Source organism: Hyperolius riggenbachi, chromosome 8 (genome assembly GCF_040937935.1).
Source record: "Hyperolius riggenbachi isolate aHypRig1 chromosome 8, aHypRig1.pri, whole genome shotgun sequence".
Taxonomy (NCBI): Eukaryota; Metazoa; Chordata; class Amphibia; order Anura; family Hyperoliidae; genus Hyperolius; species Hyperolius riggenbachi.
Genome location: NC_090653.1, coordinates 86,986,594 through 87,013,004, shown reverse-complemented (window position 1 = coordinate 87,013,004; position 26,411 = coordinate 86,986,594).

Sequence of the window (26,411 nt, the reverse complement as noted above, 5' to 3'; positions counted from 1 at the left end):
CCTCCTCTTCCCCAATAGCCACCCTATTCCTCTCCAGATTTATTTACTTTAACAGTTAGTGTGAAAAATCTGCACAGTGAATGTGAAGACACAAATACGCCCAACTGCCACTGCCATAACAATTCACAAGCATACATATCATAGTGAAAAAGAGAGAAAAAAAATCAGACAAAAAGAGTAAGAAAGTTGCAAGTAGAAAGAACAAATAGATGTTATAACAAATCCGATGCCAAACTCCTCTTCACCATGAAAAACACTTGTTTACCGCCATCTGAAAGAAAACAGAAGAGAGACAACACAAAAAAGAGATACCAACTTACATGCATTAACACATACAATAACAGATATAAAATACTACTTATGAAATGCACACAGTGACCTGTAAAAAAAAAAAGATCATATATGCATACTTATTATACTCGAAAAGAGAATAAAAAACAAACAAAAAGTGCAAGAAAGTTGCAAGGAGACAGTGCAAACACATGGTATGTGATAACAAATCCCATGCCCAACTCTTCATCAACATAAAAAATATTTCTCGAGCTCCATCTGGAAGACAAAATAGAGAAAACATAGAAAAAGAGAAAACAGCATACATGCATTTACACATACAATGGTAGATATAAAATATTACACATTGCAAAACTAAAGGATACTACAGGGTGGGCCATTTATATGGATACACCTGATCTATATATACACCCTATATACCACATCATACCACCAATGTTTTTGTTCCAACAGTCTTGGAGGGATGTATCCAATGTGGGTTAGTGTCAGACCAATAGTGGTGGTTTTGTTTGTTAATTTTACCATTCACATACAATTATGTACCCATATAAATAGCCAAATTAAGGTGTATCCATATAAATAGCCCACCCTGTACTGTGGCCTCCTCCTCCCCAATAGCCACCCTATTCCTCTCCAGATTTTTTTTATTTAACATTTAGTGTGCAAAATCTGCACAGTGAATGTGAAGACACAAATACGCCCAACTGCCACTGCCATAACAATTCACATGCACAACTCTTCTTCACCATGAAAAACAGTTGTCGACCGCTATCTGTAAGAGAACAGAAGAGAGACAACACAAAAAAAGAGGTACCAATTTACATGCATTACCACATACCATAACAGATATAAAATACTACCCATGAAATGCACACAAAGTGACCTGTGAAAAAAGATTGTTTATATATGCATACATATCATACTGAAAAAGAGAAAAAATGTCAGACAAAAAGAGTGAGAAAGTTGCAAGGAGAAAGAACAAATAGATGTTATAACAAATCCGGTGCCAAACTCCTCTTCAACATGAAAAACACTTGTCGACCGCCATCTGAAAGAAAACAGAAGAGAGACAACACAAAAAAGAGGTACCAATTTACATGCATTACCACATACCATAACAGTTATAAAATACTACCCATGAAATGCACACAAAGTGACCTGTGAAAAAAGATTGTTTATATATGCATACATATCATACTGAAAAAGAGAAAAAATGTCAGACAAAAAGAGTGAGAAAGTTGCAAGGAGAAAGAACAAATAGATGTTATAACAAATCCGATGCCAAACTCCTCTTCAACATGAAAAATACTTGTCGACCGCCACCTGAAAGAAAACAGAAGAGAGACAATACAAAAAAAGAGATACCAACTTACATGCATTAACACATACAATAACAGATATAAAATACTACTTATGAAATGCACACAGTGACCTGTAAAAAAAAAAAAGATCATATATGCATACTTATTATACTCGAAAAGAGAATAAAAAACAAACAAAAAGTGCAAGAAAGTTGCAAGGAGACAGTGCAAACACATGGTATGTGATAACAAATCCCATGCCCAACTCTTCATCAACATAAAACATATTTCTCGAGCTCCATCTGGAAGACAAAATAGAGAAAACATAGAAAAAGAGAAAACAACATACATGCATTTACACATACAATGGTAGATATAAAATATTACACATTGCAAAACTAAAGGATACTACAGGGTGGGCCATTTATATGGATACACCTGATCTATGTATACACCTCATATACAACATCATACCACCAATTTTTTTGTTCCAACAGTCTTGGAGGGATCTATCCAATGTGGGTTAGTGTCAGACCAATAGTGGTGGTTTTGTTTGTTAATTTCACCATTCACATACAATTATGTACCCATATAAATAGCCAAATTAAGGTGTATCCATATAAATGGCCCGCCCTGTACTGTGGCCTCCTCCTCCCCAATAGCCACCCTATTCCTCTCCAGATTTATTTTCTTTAACAGTTAGTGTGCAAAATCTGCACAGTGAATGTGAAGACACAAATACGCCCAACTGCCACTGCCATAACAATTCACAAGCATACATATCATAGTGAAAAAGAGAGAAAAAAAATCAGACAAAAAGAGTAAGAAAGTTGCAAGTAGAAAGAACAAATAGATGTTATAACAAATCCGATGCCAAACTCCTCTTCACCATGAAAAACACTTGTTTACCGCCATCTGAAAGAAAACAGAAGAGAGACAATACAAAAAAGAGGTACCAATTTACATGCATTACCACATACCATAACAGTTATAAAATACTACCCATGAAATGCACACAAAGTGACCTGTGAAAAAAGATTGTTTATATATGCATACATATCATACTGAAAAAGAGAAAAAATGTCAGACAAAAAGAGTGAGAAAGTTGCAAGGAGAAAGAACAAATAGATGTTATAACAAATCCGGTGCCAAACTCCTCTTCAACATGAAAAACACTTGTCGACCGCCATCTGAAAGAAAACAGAAGAGAGACAACACAAAAAAGAGGTACCAATTTACATGCATTACCACTTACCATAACAGATATAAAATACTACCCATGAAATGCACACAAAGTGACCTGTGAAAAAAGATTGTTTATATATGCATACATATCATACTGAAAAAGAGAAAAAATGTCAGACAAAAAGAGTGAGAAAGTTGCAAGGAGAAAGAATAAATAGATGTTATAACAAATCCGATGCCAAACTCCTCTTCAACATGAAAAATACTTGTCGACCGCCACCTGAAAGAAAACAGAAGAGAGACAATACAAAAAAAGAGATAGCAACTTACATGCATTAACACATACAATAACAGATATAAAATACTACTTATGAAATGCACACAGTGACCTGTAAAAAAAAAAGATCATATATGCATACTTATTATACTCGAAAAGAGAGTAAAAAACAAACAAAAAGTGCAAGAAAGTTGCAAGGAGACAGTGCAAACACATGGTATGTGATAACAAATCCCATGCCCAACTCTTCATCAACATAAAACATATTTCTCGAGCTCCATCTGGAAGACAAAATAGAGAAAACATAGAAAAAGAGAAAACAACATACATGCATTTACACATACAATGGTAGATATAAAATATTACACATTGCAAAACTAAAGGATACTACAGGGTGGGCCATTTATATGGATACACCTGATCTATGTATACACCCCATATACAACATCATACCACCAATTTTTTTGTTCCAACAGTCTTGGAGGGATCTATCCAATGTGGGTTAGTGTCAGACCAATAGTGGTGGTTTAGTTTGTTAATTTCACCATTCACATACAATTATGTACCCATATAAATAGCCAAATTAAGGTGTATCCATATAAATGGCCCGCCCTGTACTGTGGCCTCCTCCTCCCCAATAGCCACCCTATTCCTCTCCAGATTTATTTTCTTTAACAGTTAGTGTGCAAAATCTGCACAGTGAATGTGAAGACACAAATACGCCCAACTGCCACTGCCATAACAATTCACAAGCATACATATCATAGTGAAAAAGAGAGAAAAAAAATCAGACAAAAAGAGTAAGAAAGTTGCAAGTAGAAAGAACAAATAGATGTTATAACAAATCCGATGCCAAACTCCTTTTCACCATGAAAAACACTTGTTTACCGCCATCTGAAAGAAAACAGAAGAGAGACAATACAAAAAAGAGGTACCAATTTACATGCATTACCACATACCATAACAGTTATAAAATACTACCCATGATATGCACACAAAGTGACCTGTGAAAAAAGATTGTTTATATATGCATACATATCATACTGAAAAAGAGAAAAAATGTCAGACAAAAAGAGTGAGAAAGTTGCAAGGAGAAAGAACAAATAGATGTTATAACAAATCTGGTGCCAAACTCCTCTTCAACATGAAAAACACTTGTCGACCGCCATCTGAAAGAAAACAGAAGAGAGACAACACAAAAAAGAGGTACCAATTTACATGCATTACCACTTACCATAACAGATATAAAATACTACCCATGAAATGCACACAAAGTGACCTGTGAAAAAAGATTGTTTATATATGCATACATATCATACTGAAAAAGAGAAAAAATGTCAGACAAAAAGAGTGAGAAAGTTGCAAGGAGAAAGAACAAATAGATGTTATAACAAATCCGATGCCAAACTCCTCTTCAACATGAAAAATACTTGTCGACCGCCACCTGAAAGAAAACAGAAGAGAGACAATACAAAAAAAGAGATACCAACTTACATGCATTAACACATACAATAACAGATATAAAATACTACTTATGACATGCACACAGTGACCTGTAAAAAAAAAAAAAAGATCATATATGCATACTTATTATACTCGAAAAGAGAATAAAAAACAAACAAAAAGTGCAAGAAAGTTGCAAGGAGACAGTGCAAACACATGGTATGTGATAACAAATCCCATGCCCAACTCTTCATCAACATAAAACATATTTCTCGAGCTCCATCTGGAAGACAAAATAGAGAAAACATAGAAAAAGAGAAAACAACATACATGCATTTACACATACAATGGTAGATATAAAATATTACACATTGCAAAACTAAAGGATACTACAGGGTGGGCCATTTATATGGATACACCTGATCTATGTATACACCCCATATACAACATCATACCACCAATTTTTTTGTTCCAACAGTCTTGGAGGGATCTATCCAATGTGGGTTAGTGTCAGACCAATAGTGGTGGTTTTGTTTGTTAATTTCACCATTCACATACAATTATGTACCCATATAAATAGCCAAATTAAGGTGTATCCATATAAATGGCCCGCCCTGTACTGTGGCCTCCTCCTCCCCAATAGCCACCCTATTCCTCTCCAGATTTATTTTCTTTAACAGTTAGTGTGCAAAATCTGCACAGTGAATGTGAAGACACAAATACGCCCAACTGCCACTGCCATAACAATTCACAAGCATACATATCATAGTGAAAAAGAGAGAAAAAAAATCAGACAAAAAGAGTAAGAAAGTTGCAAGTAGAAAGAACAAATAGATGTTATAACAAATCCGATGCCAAACTCCTTTTCACCATGAAAAACACTTGTTTACCGCCATCTGAAAGAAAACAGAAGAGAGACAATACAAAAAAGAGGTACCAATTTACATGCATTACCACATACCATAACAGTTATAAAATACTACCCATGATATGCACACAAAGTGACCTGTGAAAAAAGATTGTTTATATATGCATACATATCATACTGAAAAAGAGAAAAAATGTCAGACAAAAAGAGTGAGAAAGTTGCAAGGAGAAAGAACAAATAGATGTTATAACAAATCTGGTGCCAAACTCCTCTTCAACATGAAAAACACTTGTCGACCGCCATCTGAAAGAAAACAGAAGAGAGACAACACAAAAAAGAGGTACCAATTTACATGCATTACCACTTACCATAACAGATATAAAATACTACCCATGAAATGCACACAAAGTGACCTGTGAAAAAAGATTGTTTATATATGCATACATATCATACTGAAAAAGAGAAAAAATGTCAGACAAAAAGAGTGAGAAAGTTGCAAGGAGAAAGAACAAATAGATGTTATAACAAATCCGATGCCAAACTCCTCTTCAACATGAAAAATACTTGTCGACCGCCACCTGAAAGAAAACAGAAGAGAGACAATACAAAAAAAGAGATACCAACTTACATGCATTAACACATACAATAACAGATATAAAATACTACTTATGACATGCACACAGTGACCTGTAAAAAAAAAAAAAAAGATCATATATGCATACTTATTATACTCGAAAAGAGAATAAAAAACAAACAAAAAGTGCAAGAAAGTTGCAAGGAGACAGTGCAAACACATGGTATGTGATAACAAATCCCATGCCCAACTCTTCATCAACATAAAACATATTTCTCGAGCTCCATCTGGAAGACAAAATAGAGAAAACATAGAAAAAGAGAAAACAACATACATGCATTTACACATACAATGGTAGATATAAAATATTACACATTGCAAAACTAAAGGATACTACAGGGTGGGCCATTTATATGGATACACCTGATCTATGTATACACCCCATATACAACATCATACCACCAATTTTTTTGTTCCAACAGTCTTGGAGGGATCTATCCAATGTGGGTTAGTGTCAGACCAATAGTGGTGGTTTTGTTTGTTAATTTCACCATTCACATACAATTATGTACCCATATAAATAGCCAAATTAAGGTGTATCCATATAAATGGCCCGCCCTGTACTGTGGCCTCCTCCTCCCCAATAGCCACCCTATTCCTCTCCAGATTTATTTTCTTTAACAGTTAGTGTGCAAAATCTGCACAGTGAATGTGAAGACACAAATACGCCCAACTGCCACTGCCATAACAATTCACAAGCATACATATCATAGTGAAAAAGAGAGAAAAAAAATCAGACAAAAAGAGTAAGAAAGTTGCAAGTAGAAAGAACAAATAGATGTTATAACAAATCCGATGCCAAACTCCTTTTCACCATGAAAAACACTTGTTTACCGCCATCTGAAAGAAAACAGAAGAGAGACAATACAAAAAAGAGGTACCAATTTACATGCATTACCACATACCATAACAGTTATAAAATACTACCCATGAAATGCACACAAAGTGACCTGTGAAAAAAGATTGTTTATATATGCATACATATCATACTGAAAAAGAGAAAAAATGTCAGACAAAAAGAGTGAGAAAGTTGCAAGGAGAAAGAACAAATAGATGTTATAACAAATCTGGTGCCAAACTCCTCTTCAACATGAAAAACACTTGTCGACCGCCATCTGAAAGAAAACAGAAGAGAGACAACACAAAAAAGAGGTACCAATTTACATGCATTACCACTTACCATAACAGATATAAAATACTACCCATGAAATGCACACAAAGTGACCTGTGAAAAAAGATTGTTTATATATGCATACATATCATACTGAAAAAGAGAAAAAATGTCAGACAAAAAGAGTGAGAAAGTTGCAAGGAGAAAGAACAAATAGATGTTATAACAAATCCGATGCCAAACTCCTCTTCAACATGAAAAATACTTGTCGACCGCCACCTGAAAGAAAACAGAAGAGAGACAATACAAAAAAAGAGATACCAACTTACATGCATTAACACATACAATAACAGATATAAAATACTACTTATGACATGCACACAGTGACCTGTAAAAAAAAAAAAAGATCATATATGCATACTTATACTCGAAAAGAGAATAAAAAACAAACAAAAAGTGCAAGAAAGTTGCAAGGAGACAGTGCAAACACATGGTATGTGATAACAAATCCCATGCCCAACTCTTCATCAACATAAAACATATTTCTCGAGCTCCATCTGGAAGACAAAATAGAGAAAACATAGAAAAAGAGAAAACAACATACATGCATTTACACATACAATGGTAGATATAAAATATTACACATTGCAAAACTAAAGGATACTACAGGGTGGGCCATTTATATGGATACACCTGATCTATGTATACACCCCATATACAACATCATACCACCAATTTTTTTGTTCCAACAGTCTTGGAGGGATCTATCCAATGTGGGTTAGTGTCAGACCAATAGTGGTGGTTTTGTTTGTTAATTTCACCATTCACATACAATTATGTACCCATATAAATAGCCAAATTAAGGTATATCCATATAAATGGCCCGCCCTGTACTGTGGCCTCCTCCTCCCCAATAGCCACCCTATTCCTCTCCAAATTTATTTTCTTTAACAGTTAGTGTGCAAAATCTGCACAGTGAATGTGAAGACACAAATACGCCCAACTGCCACTGCCATAACAATTCACAAGCATACATATCATAGTGAAAAAGAGAGAAAAAAAATCAGACAAAAAGAGTAAGAAAGTTGCAAGTAGAAAGAACAAATAGATGTTATAACAAATCCGATGCCAAACTCCTCTTCACCATGAAAAACACTTGTTTACCGCCATCTGAAAGAAAACAGAAGAGAGACAATACAAAAAAAGAGGTACCAATTTACATGCATTACCACATACCATAACAGTTATAAAATACTACCAATGAAATGCACACAAAGTGACCTGTGAAAAAAGATTGTTTATATATGCATACATATCATACTGAAAAAGAGAAAGAATGTCAGACAAAAAGAGTGAGAAAGTTGCAAGGAGAAAGAACAAATAGATGTTATAACAAATCCAATGCCAAACTCCTCTTCAACATGAAAAATACTTTTCGACCGCCATCTGAAAGAAAACAGAAGAGAGACAATACAAAAAAGAGATACCAACTTACATGCATTAACACATACTATAACAGATATAAAATACTACCCATGAAATGCATACAGTGACCTGTAAAAAAAAAAGTTCATATATGCATACTTATTATACTGGAAAATAAAATAAAAAACAAAGTGCAAGAAAGTTGCAAGGAGACAGTGCAAACACATGGTATGTGATAACAAATCCCATGCCCAACTCTTCATCAACATAAAAAATATTTCTCGAGCTCCATCTGGAAGACAAAAGAGAGACAACACAGAAAAATAGAAAACAGCATACATGCATTTACACATAGAATGCAAGATATAAAATATTACACATTGCAAAACTAAAGGATACTACAGGGTGGGCCATTTATATGGATACACCTGATCTATGTATACACCCCATATACAACATCATACCACCAATTTTTTTGTTCCAACAGTCTTGGAGGGATCTATCCAATGTGGGTTAGTGTCAGACCAATAGTGGTGGTTATGTTTGTTAATTTCACCATTCACAAACAATTATGTACCCATATAAATAGCCAAATTAAGGTGTATCCATATAAATGGCCCGCCCTGTACTGTGGCCTCCTCCTCCCCAATAGCCACCCTATTCCTCTCCAGATTTATTTTCTTTAACAGATAGTGTGCAAAATCTGCACAGTGAATGTGAAGACACAAATACGCCCAACTGCCACTGCCATAACAATTCACAAGCATACATATCATAGTGAAAAAGAGAGAAAAAAATCAGACAAAAAGAGTAAGAAAGTTGCAAGTAGAAAGAACAAATAGATGTTATAACAAATCCGATGCCAAACTCCTCTTCACCATGAAAAACACTTGTTTACCGCCATCTGAAAGAAAACAGAAGAGAGACAACACAAAAAAGAGGTACCAATTTACATGCATTACCACATACCATAACAGATATAAAATACTACCCATGAAATGCACACAAAGTGACCTGTGAAAAAAGATTGTTTATATATGCATACATATCATACTGAAAAAGAGAAAAAATGTCAGACAAAAAGAGTGAGAAAGTTGCAAGGAGAAAGAACAAATAGATGTTATAACAAATCCGGTGCCAAACTCCTCTTCAACATGAAAAACACTTGTCGACCGCCATCTGAAAGAAAACAGAAGAGAGACAACACAAAAAAGAGGTACCAATTTACATGCATTACCACATACCATAACAGTTATAAAATACTACCCATGAAATGCACACAAAGTGACCTGTGAAAAAAGATTGTTTATATATGCATAGATATCATACTGAAAAAGAGAAAAAATGTCAGACAAAAAGAGTGAGAAAGTTGCAAGGAGAAAGAACAAATAGATGTTATAACAAATCCGGTGCCAAACTCCTCTTCAACATGAAAAACACTTGTCGACCGCCATCTGAAAGAAAACAGAAGAGAGACAACACAAAAAAGAGGTACCAATTTACATGCATTACCACATACCATAACAGTTATAAAATACTACCCATGAAATGCACACAAAGTGACCTGTGAAAAAAGATTGTTTATATATGCATACATATCATACTGAAAAAGAGAAAAAATGTCAGACAAAAAGAGTGAGAAAGTTGCAAGGAGAAAGAACAAATAGATGTTATAACAAATCCGATGCCAAACTCCTCTTCAACATGAAAAATACTTGTCGACCGCCACCTGAAAGAAAACAGAAGAGAGACAATACAAAAAAAGAGATACCAACTTACATGCATTAACACATACAATAACAGATATAAAATACTACTTATGAAATGCACACAGTGACCTGTAAAAAAAAAAAAAGATCATATATGCATACTTATTATACTCGAAAAGAGAATAAAAAACAAACAAAAAGTGCAAGAAAGTTGCAAGGAGACAGTGCAAACACATGGTATGTGATAACAAATCCCATGCCCAACTCTTCATCAACATAAAACATATTTCTCGAGCTCCATCTGGAAGACAAAATAGAGAAAACATAGAAAAAGAGAAAACAACATACATGCATTTACACATACAATGGTAGATATAAAATATTACACATTGCAAAACTAAAGGATACTACAGGGTGGGCCATTTATATGGATACACCTGATCTATGTATACACCCCATATACAACATCATACCACCAATTTTTTTGTTCCAACAGTCTTGGAGGGATCTATCCAATGTGGGTTAGTGTCAGACCAATAGTGGTGGTTTTGTTTGTTAATTTCACCATTCACATACAATTATGTACCCATATAAATAGCCAAATTAAGGTGTATCCATATAAATGGCCCGCCCTGTACTGTGGCCTCCTCCTCCCCAATAGCCATCCTATTCCTCTCCAGATTTATTTTCTTTAACAGTTAGTGTGCAAAATCTGCACAGTGAATGTGAAGACACAAATACGCCCAACTGCCACTGCCATAACAATTCACAAGCACAACTCTTCTTCACCATGAAAAACACTTGTCGACTGCCATCTGTAAGAAAACAAAAGAGAGACAACACAAAAAAAGAAGGACCAATTTACATGCATTACCACACACAATAACAGATATAAAATACTACCCATGAAATGCACACAAAGTGACCTGTGAAAAAAGATTGTTTATATATGCATACATATCATACTGAAAAAGAGAAAAAAAAGTGAGACAAATAGAGTAAGAAAGTTGCAAGTAGAAAGAACAAATAGATGTTATAACAAATCCGATGCCAAACTCCTCTTCACCATGAAAAACACTTGTTTACCGCCATCTGAAAGAAAACAGAAGAGAGACAATACAAAAAAGAGGTACCAATTTACATGCATTACCACATACCATAACAGTTATAAAATACTACCCATGAAATGCACACAAAGTGACCTGTGAAAAAAGATTGTTCATATATGCATACATATCATAGTGAAAAAGATAGTAAAAAAAATCAGGCAAAAAGAGTAAGAAAGTTGCAAGGAGAAAGAACAAATAGATGTTATAACAAATCCGATGCCAAACTCCTCTTCACCATGAAAAATACTTGTCGACCGCCATCTGAAAGAAAACAGAAGAAAGACAATACAAAAAAAGAGATACCAACTTACATGCATTAACACACACAATAACAGATATAAAATACTACTTATGAAATGTACACAGTGACCTGTAAAAAAAAAGATCATATATGCATACTTATTATACTCGAAAAGAGAATAAAAAACAAACAAAAAGTGCAAGAAAGTTGCAAGGAGACAGTGCAAACACATGGTATGTGATAACAAATCCCATGCCCAACTCTTCATCAACATAAAAAATATTTCTCGAGCTCCATCTGGAAGACAAAAGAGAGACAACACAGAAAAATAGAAAACAGCATACATGCATTTACACATAGAATGCAAGATATAAAATATTACACATTGCAAAACTAAAGGATACTACAGGGTGGGCCATTTATATGGATACACCTGATCTATGTATACACCCCATATACAACATCATACCACCAATTTTTTTGTTCCAACAGTCTTGGAGGGATCTATCCAATGTGGGTTAGTGTCAGACCAATAGTGGTGGTTTTGTTTGTTAATTTCACCATTCACATACAATTATGTACCCATATAAATAGCCAAATTAAGGTGTATCCATATAAATGGCCCGCCCTGTACTGTGGCCTCCTCCTCCCCAATAGCCACCCTATTCCTCTCCAGATTTATTTTCTTTAACAGTTAGTGTGCAAAATCTGCACAGTGAATGTGAAGACACAAATATGCCCAACTACCACTGCCATAACAATTCACAAGCATACATATCATAGTGAAAAAGAGAGAAAAAAAAATCAGACAAAAAGAGTAAGAAAGTTGCAAGTAGAAAGAACAAATAGATGTTATAACAAATACGATGCCAAACTCCTCTTCACCATGAAAAACACTTGTTTACCGCCATCTGAAAGAAAACAGAAGAGAGACAACACAAAAAAGAGGTACCAATTTACATGCATTACCACATACCATAACAGATATAAAATACTACCCATGAAATGCACACAAAGTGACCTGTGAAAAAAGATTGTTTATATATGCATACATATCATACTGAAAAAGAGAAAAAATGTCACACAAAAAGAGTGAGAAAGTTGCAAGGAGAAAGAACAAATAGATGTTATAACAAATCCGGTGCCAAACTCCTCTTCAACATGAAAAACACTTGTCGACCGCCATCTGAAAGAAAACAGAAGAGAGACAACACAAAAAAGAGGTACCAATTTACATGCATTACCACTTACCATAACAGATATAAAATACTACCCATGAAATGCACACAAAGTGACCTGTGAAAAAAGATTGTTTATATATGCATACATATCATACTGAAAAAGAGAAAAAATGTCAGACAAAAAGAGTGAGAAAGTTGCAAGGAGAAAGAACAAATAGATGTTATAACAAATCCGATGCCAAACTCCTCTTCATTATGAAAAATACTTGTCGACCGCCACCTGAAAGAAAACAGAAGAGAGACAATACAAAAAAAGAGATACCAACTTACATGCATTAACACATACAATAACAGATATAAAATACTACTTATGAAATGCACACAGTGACCTGTAAAAAAAAAAAGATCATATATGCATACTTATTATACTCGAAAAGAGAATAAAAAACAAACAAAAAGTGCAAGAAAGTTGCAAGGAGACAGGGCAAACACATGGTATGTGATAACAAATCCCATGCCCAACTCTTCATCAACATAAAACATATTTCTCGAGCTCCATCTGGAAGACAAAATAGAGAAAACATAGAAAAAGAGAAAACAACATACATGCATTTACACATACAATGGTAGATATAAAATATTACACATTGCAAAACTAAAGGATACTACAGGGTGGGCCATTTATATGGATACACCTGATCTATGTATACACCCCATATACAACATCATACCACCAATTTTTTTGTTCCAACAGTCTTGGAGGGATCTATCCAATGTGGGTTAGTGTCAGACCAATAGTGGTGGTTTTGTTTGTTAATTTCACCATTCACATACAATTATGTACCCATATAAATAGCCAAATTAAGGTATATCCATATAAATGGCCCGCCCTGTACTGTGGCCTCCTCCTCCCCAATAGCCACCCTATTCCTCTCCAAATTTATTTTCTTTAACAGTTAGTGTGCAAAATCTGCACAGTGAATGTGAAGACACAAATACGCCCAACTGCCACTGCCATAACAATTCACAAGCATACATATCATAGTGAAAAAGAGAGAAAAAAAATCAGACAAAAAGAGTAAGAAAGTTGCAAGTAGAAAGAACAAATAGATGTTATAACAAATCCGATGCCAAACTCCTCTTCACCATGAAAAACACTTGTTTACCGCCATCTGAAAGAAAACAGAAGAGAGACAATACAAAAAAAGAGGTACCAATTTACATGCATTACCACATACCATAACAGTTATAAAATACTACCAATGAAATGCACACAAAGTGACCTGTGAAAAAAGATTGTTTATATATGCATACATATCATACTGAAAAAGAGAAAGAATGTCAGACAAAAAGAGTGAGAAAGTTGCAAGGAGAAAGAACAAATAGATGTTATAACAAATCCAATGCCAAACTCCTCTTCAACATGAAAAATACTTTTCGACCGCCATCTGAAAGAAAACAGAAGAGAGACAATACAAAAAAGAGATACCAACTTACATGCATTAACACATACTATAACAGATATAAAATACTACCCATGAAATGCATACAGTGACCTGTAAAAAAAAAAGTTCATATATGCATACTTATTATACTGGAAAATAAAATAAAAAACAAAGTGCAAGAAAGTTGCAAGGAGACAGTGCAAACACATGGTATGTGATAACAAATCCCATGCCCAACTCTTCATCAACATAAAAAATATTTCTCGAGCTCCATCTGGAAGACAAAACAGAGACAACACAGAAAAATAGAAAACAGCATACATGCATTTACACATAGAATGCAAGATATAAAATATTACACATTGCAAAACTAAAGGATACTACAGGGTGGGCCATTTATATGGATACACCTGATCTATGTATACACCCCATATACAACATCATACCACCAATTTTTTTGTTCCAACAGTCTTGGAGGGATCTATCCAATGTGGGTTAGTGTCAGACCAATAGTGGTGGTTATGTTTGTTAATTTCACCATTCACAAACAATTATGTACCCATATAAATAGCCAAATTAAGGTGTATCCATATAAATGGCCCGCCCTGTACTGTGGCCTCCTCCTCCCCAATAGCCACCCTATTCCTCTCCAGATTTATTTTCTTTAACAGATAGTGTGCAAAATCTGCACAGTGAATGTGAAGACACAAATACGCCCAACTGCCACTGCCATAACAATTCACAAGCATACATATCATAGTGAAAAAGAGAGAAAAAAATCAGACAAAAAGAGTAAGAAAGTTGCAAGTAGAAAGAACAAATAGATGTTATAACAAATCCGATGCCAAACTCCTCTTCACCATGAAAAACACTTGTTTACCGCCATCTGAAAGAAAACAGAAGAGAGACAACACAAAAAAGAGGTACCAATTTACATGCATTACCACATACCATAACAGATATAAAATACTACCCATGAAATGCACACAAAGTGACCTGTGAAAAAAGATTGTTTATATATGCATACATATCATACTGAAAAAGAGAAAAAATGTCAGACAAAAAGAGTGAGAAAGTTGCAAGGAGAAAGAACAAATAGATGTTATAACAAATCCGGTGCCAAACTCCTCTTCAACATGAAAAACACTTGTCGACCGCCATCTGAAAGAAAACAGAAGAGAGACAACACAAAAAAGAGGTACCAATTTACATGCATTACCACATACCATAACAGTTATAAAATACTACCCATGAAATGCACACAAAGTGACCTGTGAAAAAAGATTGTTTATATATGCATAGATATCATACTGAAAAAGAGAAAAAATGTCAGACAAAAAGAGTGAGAAAGTTGCAAGGAGAAAGAACAAATAGATGTTATAACAAATCCGGTGCCAAACTCCTCTTCAACATGAAAAACACTTGTCGACCGCCATCTGAAAGAAAACAGAAGAGAGACAACACAAAAAAGAGGTACCAATTTACATGCATTACCACATACCATAACAGTTATAAAATACTACCCATGAAATGCACACAAAGTGACCTGTGAAAAAAGATTGTTTATATATGCATACATATCATACTGAAAAAGAGAAAAAATGTCAGACAAAAAGAGTGAGAAAGTTGCAAGGAGAAAGAACAAATAGATGTTATAACAAATCCGATGCCAAACTCCTCTTCAACATGAAAAATACTTGTCGACCGCCACCTGAAAGAAAACAGAAGAGAGACAATACAAAAAAAGAGATACCAACTTACATGCATTAACACATACAATAACAGATATAAAATACTACTTATGAAATGCACACAGTGACCTGTAAAAAAAAAAAAAGATCATATATGCATACTTATTATACTCGAAAAGAGAATAAAAAACAAACAAAAAGTGCAAGAAAGTTGCAAGGAGACAGTGCAAACACATGGTATGTGATAACAAATCCCATGCCCAACTCTTCATCAACATAAAACATATTTCTCGAGCTCCATCTGGAAGACAAAATAGAGAAAACATAGAAAAAGAGAAAACAACATACATGCATTTACACATACAATGGTAGATATAAAATATTACACATTGCAAAACTAAAGGATACTACAGGGTGGGCCATTTATATGGATACACCTGATCTATGTATACACCCCATATACAACATCATACCACCAATTTTTTTGTTCCAACAGTCTTGGAGGGATCTATCCAATGTGGGTTAGTGTCAGACCAATAGTGGTGGTTTTGTTTGTTAATTTCACCATTCACATACAATTATGTACCCATATAAATAGCCAAATTAAGGTGTATCCATATAAATGGCCCGCCCTGTACTGTGGCCTCCTCCTCCCCAATAGCCATCCTATTCCTCTCCAGATTTATTTTCTTTAACAGTTAGTGTGCAAAATCTGCACAGTGAATGTGAAGACACAAATACGCCCAACTGCCACTGCCATAACAATTCACAAGCACAACTCTTCTTCACCATGAAAAACACTTGTCGACTGCCATCTGTAAGAAAACAAAAGAGAGACAACACAAAAAAAGAAGGACCAATTTACATGCATTACCACACACAATAACAGATATAAAATACTACCCATGAAATGCACACAAAGTGACCTGTGAAAAAAGATTGTTTATATATGCATACATATCATACTGAAAAAGAGAAAAAAAAGTGAGACAAATAGAGTAAGAAAGTTGCAAGTAGAAAGAACAAATAGATGTTATAACAAATCCGATGCCAAACTCCTCTTCACCATGAAAAACACTTGTTTACCGCCATCTGAAAGAAAACAGAAGAGAGACAATACAAAAAAGAGGTACCAATTTACATGCATTACCACATACCATAACAGTTATAAAATACTACCCATGAAATGCACACAAAGTGACCTGTGAAAAAAGATTGTTCATATATGCATACATATCATAGTGAAAAAGATAGTAAAAAAAATCAGGCAAAAAGAGTAAGAAAGTTGCAAGGAGAAAGAACAAATAGATGTTATAACAAATCCGATGCCAAACTCCTCTTCACCATGAAAAATACTTGTCGACCGCCATCTGAAAGAAAACAGAAGAAAGACAATACAAAAAAAGAGATACCAACTTACATGCATTAACACACACAATAACAGATATAAAATACTACTTATGAAATGTACACAGTGACCTGTAAAAAAAAAGATCATATATGCATACTTATTATACTCGAAAAGAGAATAAAAAACAAACAAAAAGTGCAAGAAAGTTGCAAGGAGACAGTGCAAACACATGGTATGTGATAACAAATCCCATGCCCAACTCTTCATCAACATAAAAAATATTTCTCGAGCTCCATCTGGAAGACAAAAGAGAGACAACACAGAAAAATAGAAAACAGCATACATGCATTTACACATAGAATGCAAGATATAAAATATTACACATTGCAAAACTAAAGGATACTACAGGGTGGGCCATTTATATGGATACACCTGATCTATGTATACACCCCATATACAACATCATACCACCAATTTTTTTGTTCCAACAGTCTTGGAGGGATCTATCCAATGTGGGTTAGTGTCAGACCAATAGTGGTGGTTTTGTTTGTTAATTTCACCATTCACATACAATTATGTACCCATATAAATAGCCAAATTAAGGTGTATCCATATAAATGGCCCGCCCTGTACTGTGGCCTCCTCCTCCCCAATAGCCACCCTATTCCTCTCCAGATTTATTTTCTTTAACAGTTAGTGTGCAAAATCTGCACAGTGAATGTGAAGACACAAATACGCCCAACTACCACTGCCATAACAATTCACAAGCATACATATCATAGTGAAAAAGAGAGAAAAAAAAATCAGACAAAAAGAGTAAGAAAGTTGCAAGTAGAAAGAACAAATAGATGTTATAACAAATACGATGCCAAACTCCTCTTCACCATGAAAAACACTTGTTTACCGCCATCTGAAAGAAAACAGAAGAGAGACAACACAAAAAAGAGGTACCAATTTACATGCATTACCACATACCATAACAGATATAAAATACTACCCATGAAATGCACACAAAGTGACCTGTGAAAAAAGATTGTTTATATATGCATACATATCATACTGAAAAAGAGAAAAAATGTCACACAAAAAGAGTGAGAAAGTTGCAAGGAGAAAGAACAAATAGATGTTATAACAAATCCGGTGCCAAACTCCTCTTCAACATGAAAAACACTTGTCGACCGCCATCTGAAAGAAAACAGAAGAGAGACAACACAAAAAAGAGGTACCAATTTACATGCATTACCACTTACCATAACAGATATAAAATACTACCCATGAAATGCACACAAAGTGACCTGTGAAAAAAGATTGTTTATATATGCATACATATCATACTGAAAAAGAGAAAAAATGTCAGACAAAAAGAGTGAGAAAGTTGCAAGGAGAAAGAACAAATAGATGTTATAACAAATCCGATGCCAAACTCCTCTTCATTATGAAAAATACTTGTCGACCGCCACCTGAAAGAAAACAGAAGAGAGACAATACAAAAAAAGAGATACCAACTTACATGCATTAACACATACAATAACAGATATAAAATACTACTTATGAAATGCACACAGTGACCTGTAAAAAAAAAAAGATCATATATGCATACTTATTATACTCGAAAAGAGAATAAAAAACAAACAAAAAGTGCAAGAAAGTTGCAAGGAGACAGTGCAAACACATGGTATGTGATAACAAATCCCATGCCCAACTCTTCATCAACATAAAACATATTTCTCGAGCTCCATCTGGAAGACAAAATAGAGAAAACATAGAAAAAGAGAAAACAACATACATGCATTTACACATACAATGGTAGATATAAAATATTACACATTGCAAAACTAAAGGATACTACAGGGTGGGCCATTTATATGGATACACCTGATCTATGTATACACCCCATATACAACATCATACCACCAATTTTTTTGTTCCAACAGTCTTGGAGGGATCTATCCAATGTGGGTTAGTGTCAGACCAATAGTGGTGGTTTTGTTTGTTAATTTCACCATTCACATACAATTATGTACCCATATAAATAGCCAAATTAAGGTGTATCCATATAAATGGCCCGCCCTGTACTGTGGCCTCCTCCTCCCCAATAGCCACCCTATTCCTCTCCAGATTTATTTTCTTTAACAGTTAGTGTGCAAAATCTGCACAGTGAATGTGAAGACACAAATACGCCCAACTGCCACTGCCATAACAATTCACAAGCACAACTCTTCTTCACCATGAAAAACACTTGTCGACCGCCATCTGAAAGAAAACAGAAGAGAGACAACACAAAAAAGAGGTACCAATTTACATGCATTACCACTTACCATAACAGATATAAAATACTACCCATGAAATGCACACAAAGTGACCTGTGTAAAAAGATTGTTTATATATGCATACATATCATACTGAAAAAGAGAAAAAATGTCAGACAAAAAGAGTGAGAAAGTTGCAAAGAGAAAGAACAAATAGATGTTATAACAAATCCGATGCCAAACTCCTCTTCAACATGAAAAATACTTGTCGACCGCCACCTGAAAGAAAACAGAAGAGAGACAATACAAAAAAAGAGATACCAACTTACATGCATTAACACATACAATAACATATATAAAATACTACTTATGAAATGCACACAGTGACCTGTAAAAAAAAAAAGATCATATATGCATACTTATTATACTCGAAAAGAGAATAAAAAACAAACAAAAAGTGCAAGAAAGTTGCAAGGAGACAGTGCAAACACATGGTATGTGATAACAAATCCCATGCCCAACTCTTCATCAACATAAAACATATTTCTCGAGCTCCATCTGGAAGACAAAATAGAGAAAACATAGAAAAAGAGAAAACAACATACATGCATTTACACATACAATGGTAGATATAAAATATTACACATTGCAAAACTAAAGGATACTACAGGGTGGGCCATTTATATGGATACACCTGATCTATGTATACACCCCATATACAACATCATACCACCAATTTTTTTGTTCCAACAGTCTTGGAGGGATCTATCCAATGTGGGTTAGTGTCAGACCAATAGTGGTGGTTTTGTTTGTTAATTTCACCATTCACATACAATTATGTACCCATATAAATAGCCAAATTAAGGTGTATCCATATAAATGGCCCACACTGTACTGTGGCCTCCTCCTCCACAATAGCCACCCTATTCCTCTCCAGATTTATTTTCTTTAACAGTTAGTGTGCAAAATCTGCACAGTGAATGTGAAGACACAAATACGCCCAACTGCCACTGCCATAACAATTCACAAGCACAACTCTTCTTCACCATGAAAAACACTTGTCGACTGCCATCTGTAAGAAAACAAAAGAGAGACAACACAAAAAAAGAAGTACCAATTTACATGCATTACCACACACAATAACAGATATAAAATACTACCCATGAAATGCACACAAAGTGACCTGTGAAAAAAGATTGTTTATATATGCATACATATCATACTGAAAAAGAGAAAAAAAAAAGTCAGACAAATAGAGTAAGAAAGTTGCAAGGAGAAAGAACAAATAGATGTTATAACAAATCCGATGCCAAACTCCTCTTCACCATGAAAAACAATTGTCAACTGCCATCTGTAAGAAAACAGAAGAGAGACAACACAAAAAAGAGGTACCAATTTACATGCATTACCACATACCATAACAGATATAAAATACTACCCATGAAATGCACACAAAGTGACCTGTGAAAAAAGATTGTTTATATATGCATACATATCATACTGAAAAAGAGAAAAAATGTCAGACAAAAAGAGTGAGAAAGTTGCAAGGAGAAAGAACAAATAGATGTTATAACAAATCCGATGCCAAACTCCTCTTCACCATGAAAAACACTTGTTTACCGCCATCTGAAAGAAAACAGAAGAGAGACAACACAAAAAAGAGGTACCAATTTACATGCATTACCACATACCATAACAGATATAAAATACTACCCATGAAATGCACACAAAGTGACCTGTGAAAAAAGATTGTTTATATACGCATACATATCATACTGAAAAAGAGAAAAAATGTCAGACAAAAAGAGTGAGAAAGTTGCAAGGAGAAAGAACAAATAGATGTTATAACAAATCCGGTGCCAAACTCCTCTTCAACATGAAAAACACTTGTCGACCGCCATCTGAAAGAAAACAGAAGAGAGACAACACAAAAAAGAGGTACCAATTTACATGCATTACCACATACCATAACAGTTATAAAATACTACCCATGAAATGCACACAAAGTGACCTGTGAAAAAAGATTGTTTATATATGCATACATATCATACTGAAAAAGAGAAAAAATGTCAGACAAAAAGAGTGAGAAAGTTGCAAGGAGAAAGAACAAATAGATGTTATAACAAATCCGATGCCAAACTCCTCTTCAACATGAAAAATACTTGTCGACCGCCACCTGAAAGAAAACAGAAGAGAGACAATACAAAAAAAGAGATACCAACTTACATGCATTAACACATACAATAACAGATATAAAATACTACTTATGACATGCACACAGTGACCTGTAAAAAAAAAAAAAGATCATATATGCATACTTATTATACTCGAAAAGAGAATAAAAAACAAACAAAAAGTGCAAGAAAGTTGCAAGGAGACAGTGCAAACGCATGGTATGTGATAACAAATCCCATGCCCAACTCTTCATCAACATAAAACATATTTCTCGAGCTCCATCTGGAAGACAAAATAGAGAAAACATAGAAAAAGAGAAAACAACATACATGCATTTACACATACAATGGTAGATATAAAATATTACACATTGCAAAACTAAAGGATACTACAGGGTGGGCCATTTATATGGATACACCTGATCTATGTATACACCCCATATACAACATCATACCACCAATTTTTTTGTTCCAACAGTCTTGGAGGGATCTATCCAATGTGGGTTAGTGTCAGACCAATAGTGGTGGTTTTGTTTGTTAATTTCACCATTCACATACAATTATGTACCCATATAAATAGCCAAATTAAGGTGTATCCATATAAATGGCCCGCCCTGTACTGTGGCCTCCTCCTCCCCAATAGCCATCCTATTCCTCTCCAGATTTATTTTCTTTAACAGTTAGTGTGCAAAATCTGCACAGTGAATGTGAAGACACAAATACGCCCAACTGCCACTGCCATAACAATTCACAAGCACAACTCTTCTTCACCATGAAAAACACTTGTCGACTGCCATCTGTAAGAAAACAAAAGAGAGACAACACAAAAAAAGAAGGACCAATTTACATGCATTACCACACACAATAACAGATATAAAATACTACCCATGAAATGCACACAAAGTGACCTGTGAAAAAAGATTGTTTATATATGCATACATATCATACTGAAAAAGAGAAAAAATGTCAGACAAAAAGAGTGAGAAAGTTGCAAGGAGAAAGAACAAATAGATGTTATAACAAATCCGGTGCCAAACTCCTCTTCAACATGAAAAACACTTGTCGACCGCCATCTGAAAGAAAACAGAAGAGAGACAACACAAAAAAGAGGTACCAATTTACATGCATTACCACATACCATAACAGTTATAAAATACTACCCATGAAATGCACACAAAGTGACCTGTGAAAAAAGATTGTTTATATATGCATACATATCATACTGAAAAAGAGAAAAAATGTCAGACAAAAAGAGTGAGAAAGTTGCAAGGAGAAAGAACAAATAGATGTTATAACAAATCCGATGCCAAACTCCTCTTCAACATGAAAAATACTTGTCGACCGCCACCTGAAAGAAAACAGAAGAGAGACAATACAAAAAAAGAGATACCAACTTACATGCATTAACACATACAATAACAGATATAAAATACTACTTATGACATGCACACAGTGACCTGTAAAAAAAAAAAAAGATCATATATGCATACTTATTATACTCGAAAAGAGAATAAAAAACAAACAAAAAGTGCAAGAAAGTTGCAAGGAGACAGTGCAAACACATGGTATGTGATAACAAATCCCATGCCCAACTCTTCATCAACATAAAACATATTTCTCGAGCTCCATCTGGAAGACAAAATAGAGAAAACATAGAAAAAGAGAAAACAACATACATGCATTTACACATACAATGGTAGATATAAAATATTACACATTGCAAAACTAAAGGATACTACAGGGTGGGCCATTTATATGGATACACCTGATCTATGTATACACCCCATATACAACATCATACCACCAATTTTTTTGTTCCAACAGTCTTGGAGGGATCTATCCAATGTGGGTTAGTGTCAGACCAATAGTGGTGGTTTTGTTTGTTAATTTCACCATTCACATACAATTATGTACCCATATAAATAGCCAAATTAAGGTGTATCCATATAAATGGCCCGCCCTGTACTGTGGCCTCCTCCTCCCCAATAGCAACCCTATTCCTCTCCAGATTTATTTTCTTTAACAGTTAGTGTGCAAAATCTGCACAGTGAATGTGAAGACACAAATACGCCCAACTGCCACTGCCATAACAATTCACAAGCACAACTCTTCTTCACCATGAAAAACACTTGTCGACTGCCATCTGTAAGAAAACAAAAGAGAGACAACACAAAAAAAGAAGGACCAATTTACATGCATTACCACACACAATAACAGATATAAAATACTACCCATGAAATGCACACAAAGTGACCTGTGAAAAAAGATTGTTTATATATGCATACATATCATACTGAAAAAGAGAAAAAAAAGTGAGACAAATAGAGTAAGAAAGTTGCAAGTAGAAAGAACAAATAGATGTTATAACAAATCCGATGCCAAACTCCTCTTCACCATGAAAAACACTTGTTTACCGCCATCTGAAAGAAAACAGAAGAGAGACAATACAAAAAAGAGGTACCAATTTACATGCATTACCACATACCATAACAGTTATAAAATACTACCCATGAAATGCACACAAAGTGACCTGTGAAAAAAGATTGTTCATATATGCATACATATCATAGTGAAAAAGAGAGTAAAAAAAATCAGGCAAAAAGAGTAAGAAAGTTGCAAGGAGAAAGAACAAATAGATGTTATAACAAATCCGATGCCAAACTCCTCTTCACCATGAAAAATACTTGTCGACCGCCATCTGAAAGAAAACAGAAGAAAGACAATACAAAAAAAGAGATACCAACTTACATGCATTAACACACACAATAACAGATATAAAATACTACTTATGAAATGTACACAGTGACCTGTAAAAAAAAAGATCATATATGCATACTTATTATACTCGAAAAGAGAATAAAAAACAAACAAAAAGTGCAAGAAAGTTGCAAGGAGACAGTGCAAACACATGGTATGTGATAACAAATCCCATGCCCAACTCTTCATCAACATAAAAAATATTTCTCGAGCTCCATCTGGAAGACAAAAGAGAGACAACACAGAAAAATAGAAAACAGCATACATGCATTTACACATAGAATGCAAGATATAAAATATTACACATTGCAAAACTAAAGGATACTACAGGGTGGGCCATTTATATGGATACACCTGATCTATGTATACACCCCATATACAACATCATACCACCAATTTTTTTGTTCCAACAGTCTTGGAGGGATCTATCCAATGTGGGTTAGTGTCAGACCAATAGTGGTGGTTTTGTTTGTTAATTTCACCATTCACATACAATTATGTACCCATATAAATAGCCAAATTAAGGTGTATCCATATAAATGGCCCGCCCTGTACTGTGGCCTCCTCCTCCCCAATAGCCACCCTATTCCTCTCCAGATTTATTTTCTTTAACAGTTAGTGTGCAAAATCTGCACAGTGAATGTGAAGACACAAATACGCCCAACTACCACTGCCATAACAATTCACAAGCATACATATCATAGTGAAAAAGAGAGAAAAAAAAATCAGACAAAAAGAGTAAGAAAGTTGCAAGTAGAAAGAACAAATAGATGTTATAACAAATACGATGCCAAACTCCTCTTCACCATGAAAAACACTTGTTTACCGCCATCTGAAAGAAAACAGAAGAGAGACAACACAAAAAAGAGGTACCAATTTACATGCATTACCACATACCATAACAGATATAAAATACTACCCATGAAATGCACACAAAGTGACCTGTGAAAAAAGATTGTTTATATATGCATACATATCATACTCAAAAAGAGAAAAAATGTCACACAAAAAGAGTGAGAAAGTTGCAAGGAGAAAGAACAAATAGATGTTATAACAAATCCGGTGCCAAACTCCTCTTCAACATGAAAAACACTTGTCGACCGCCATCTGAAAGAAAACAGAAGAGAGACAACACAAAAAGAGGTACCAATTTACATGCATTACCACTTACCATAACAGATATAAAATACTACCCATGAAATGCACACAAAGTGACCTGTGAAAAAAGATTGTTTATATATGCATACATATCATACTGAAAAAGAGAAAAAATGTCAGACAAAAAGAGTGAGAAAGTTGCAAGGAGAAAGAACAAATAGATGTTATAACAAATCCGATGCCAAACTCCTCTTCATTATGAAAAATACTTGTCGACCGCCACCTGAAAGAAAACAGAAGAGAGACAATACAAAAAAAGAGATACCAACTTACATGCATTAACACATACAATAACAGATATAAAATACTACTTATGAAATGCACACAGTGACCTGTAAAAAAAAAAAGATCATATATGCATACTTATTATACTCGAAAAGAGAATAAAAAACAAACAAAAAGTGCAAGAAAGTTGCAAGGAGACAGTGCAAACACATGGTATGTGATAACAAATCCCATGCCCAACTCTTCATCAACATAAAACATATTTCTCGAGCTCCATCTGGAAGACAAAATAGAGAAAACATAGAAAAAGAGAAAACAACATACATGCATTTACACATACAATGGTAGATATAAAATATTACACATTGCAAAACTAAAGGATACTACAGGGTGGGCCATTTATATGGATACACCTGATCTATGTATACACCCCATATACAACATCATACCACCAATTTTTTTGTTCCAACAGTCTTGGAGGGATCTATCCAATGTGGGTTAGTGTCAGACCAATAGTGGTGGTTTTGTTTGTTAATTTCACCATTCACATACAATTATGTACCCATATAAATAGCCAAATTAAGGT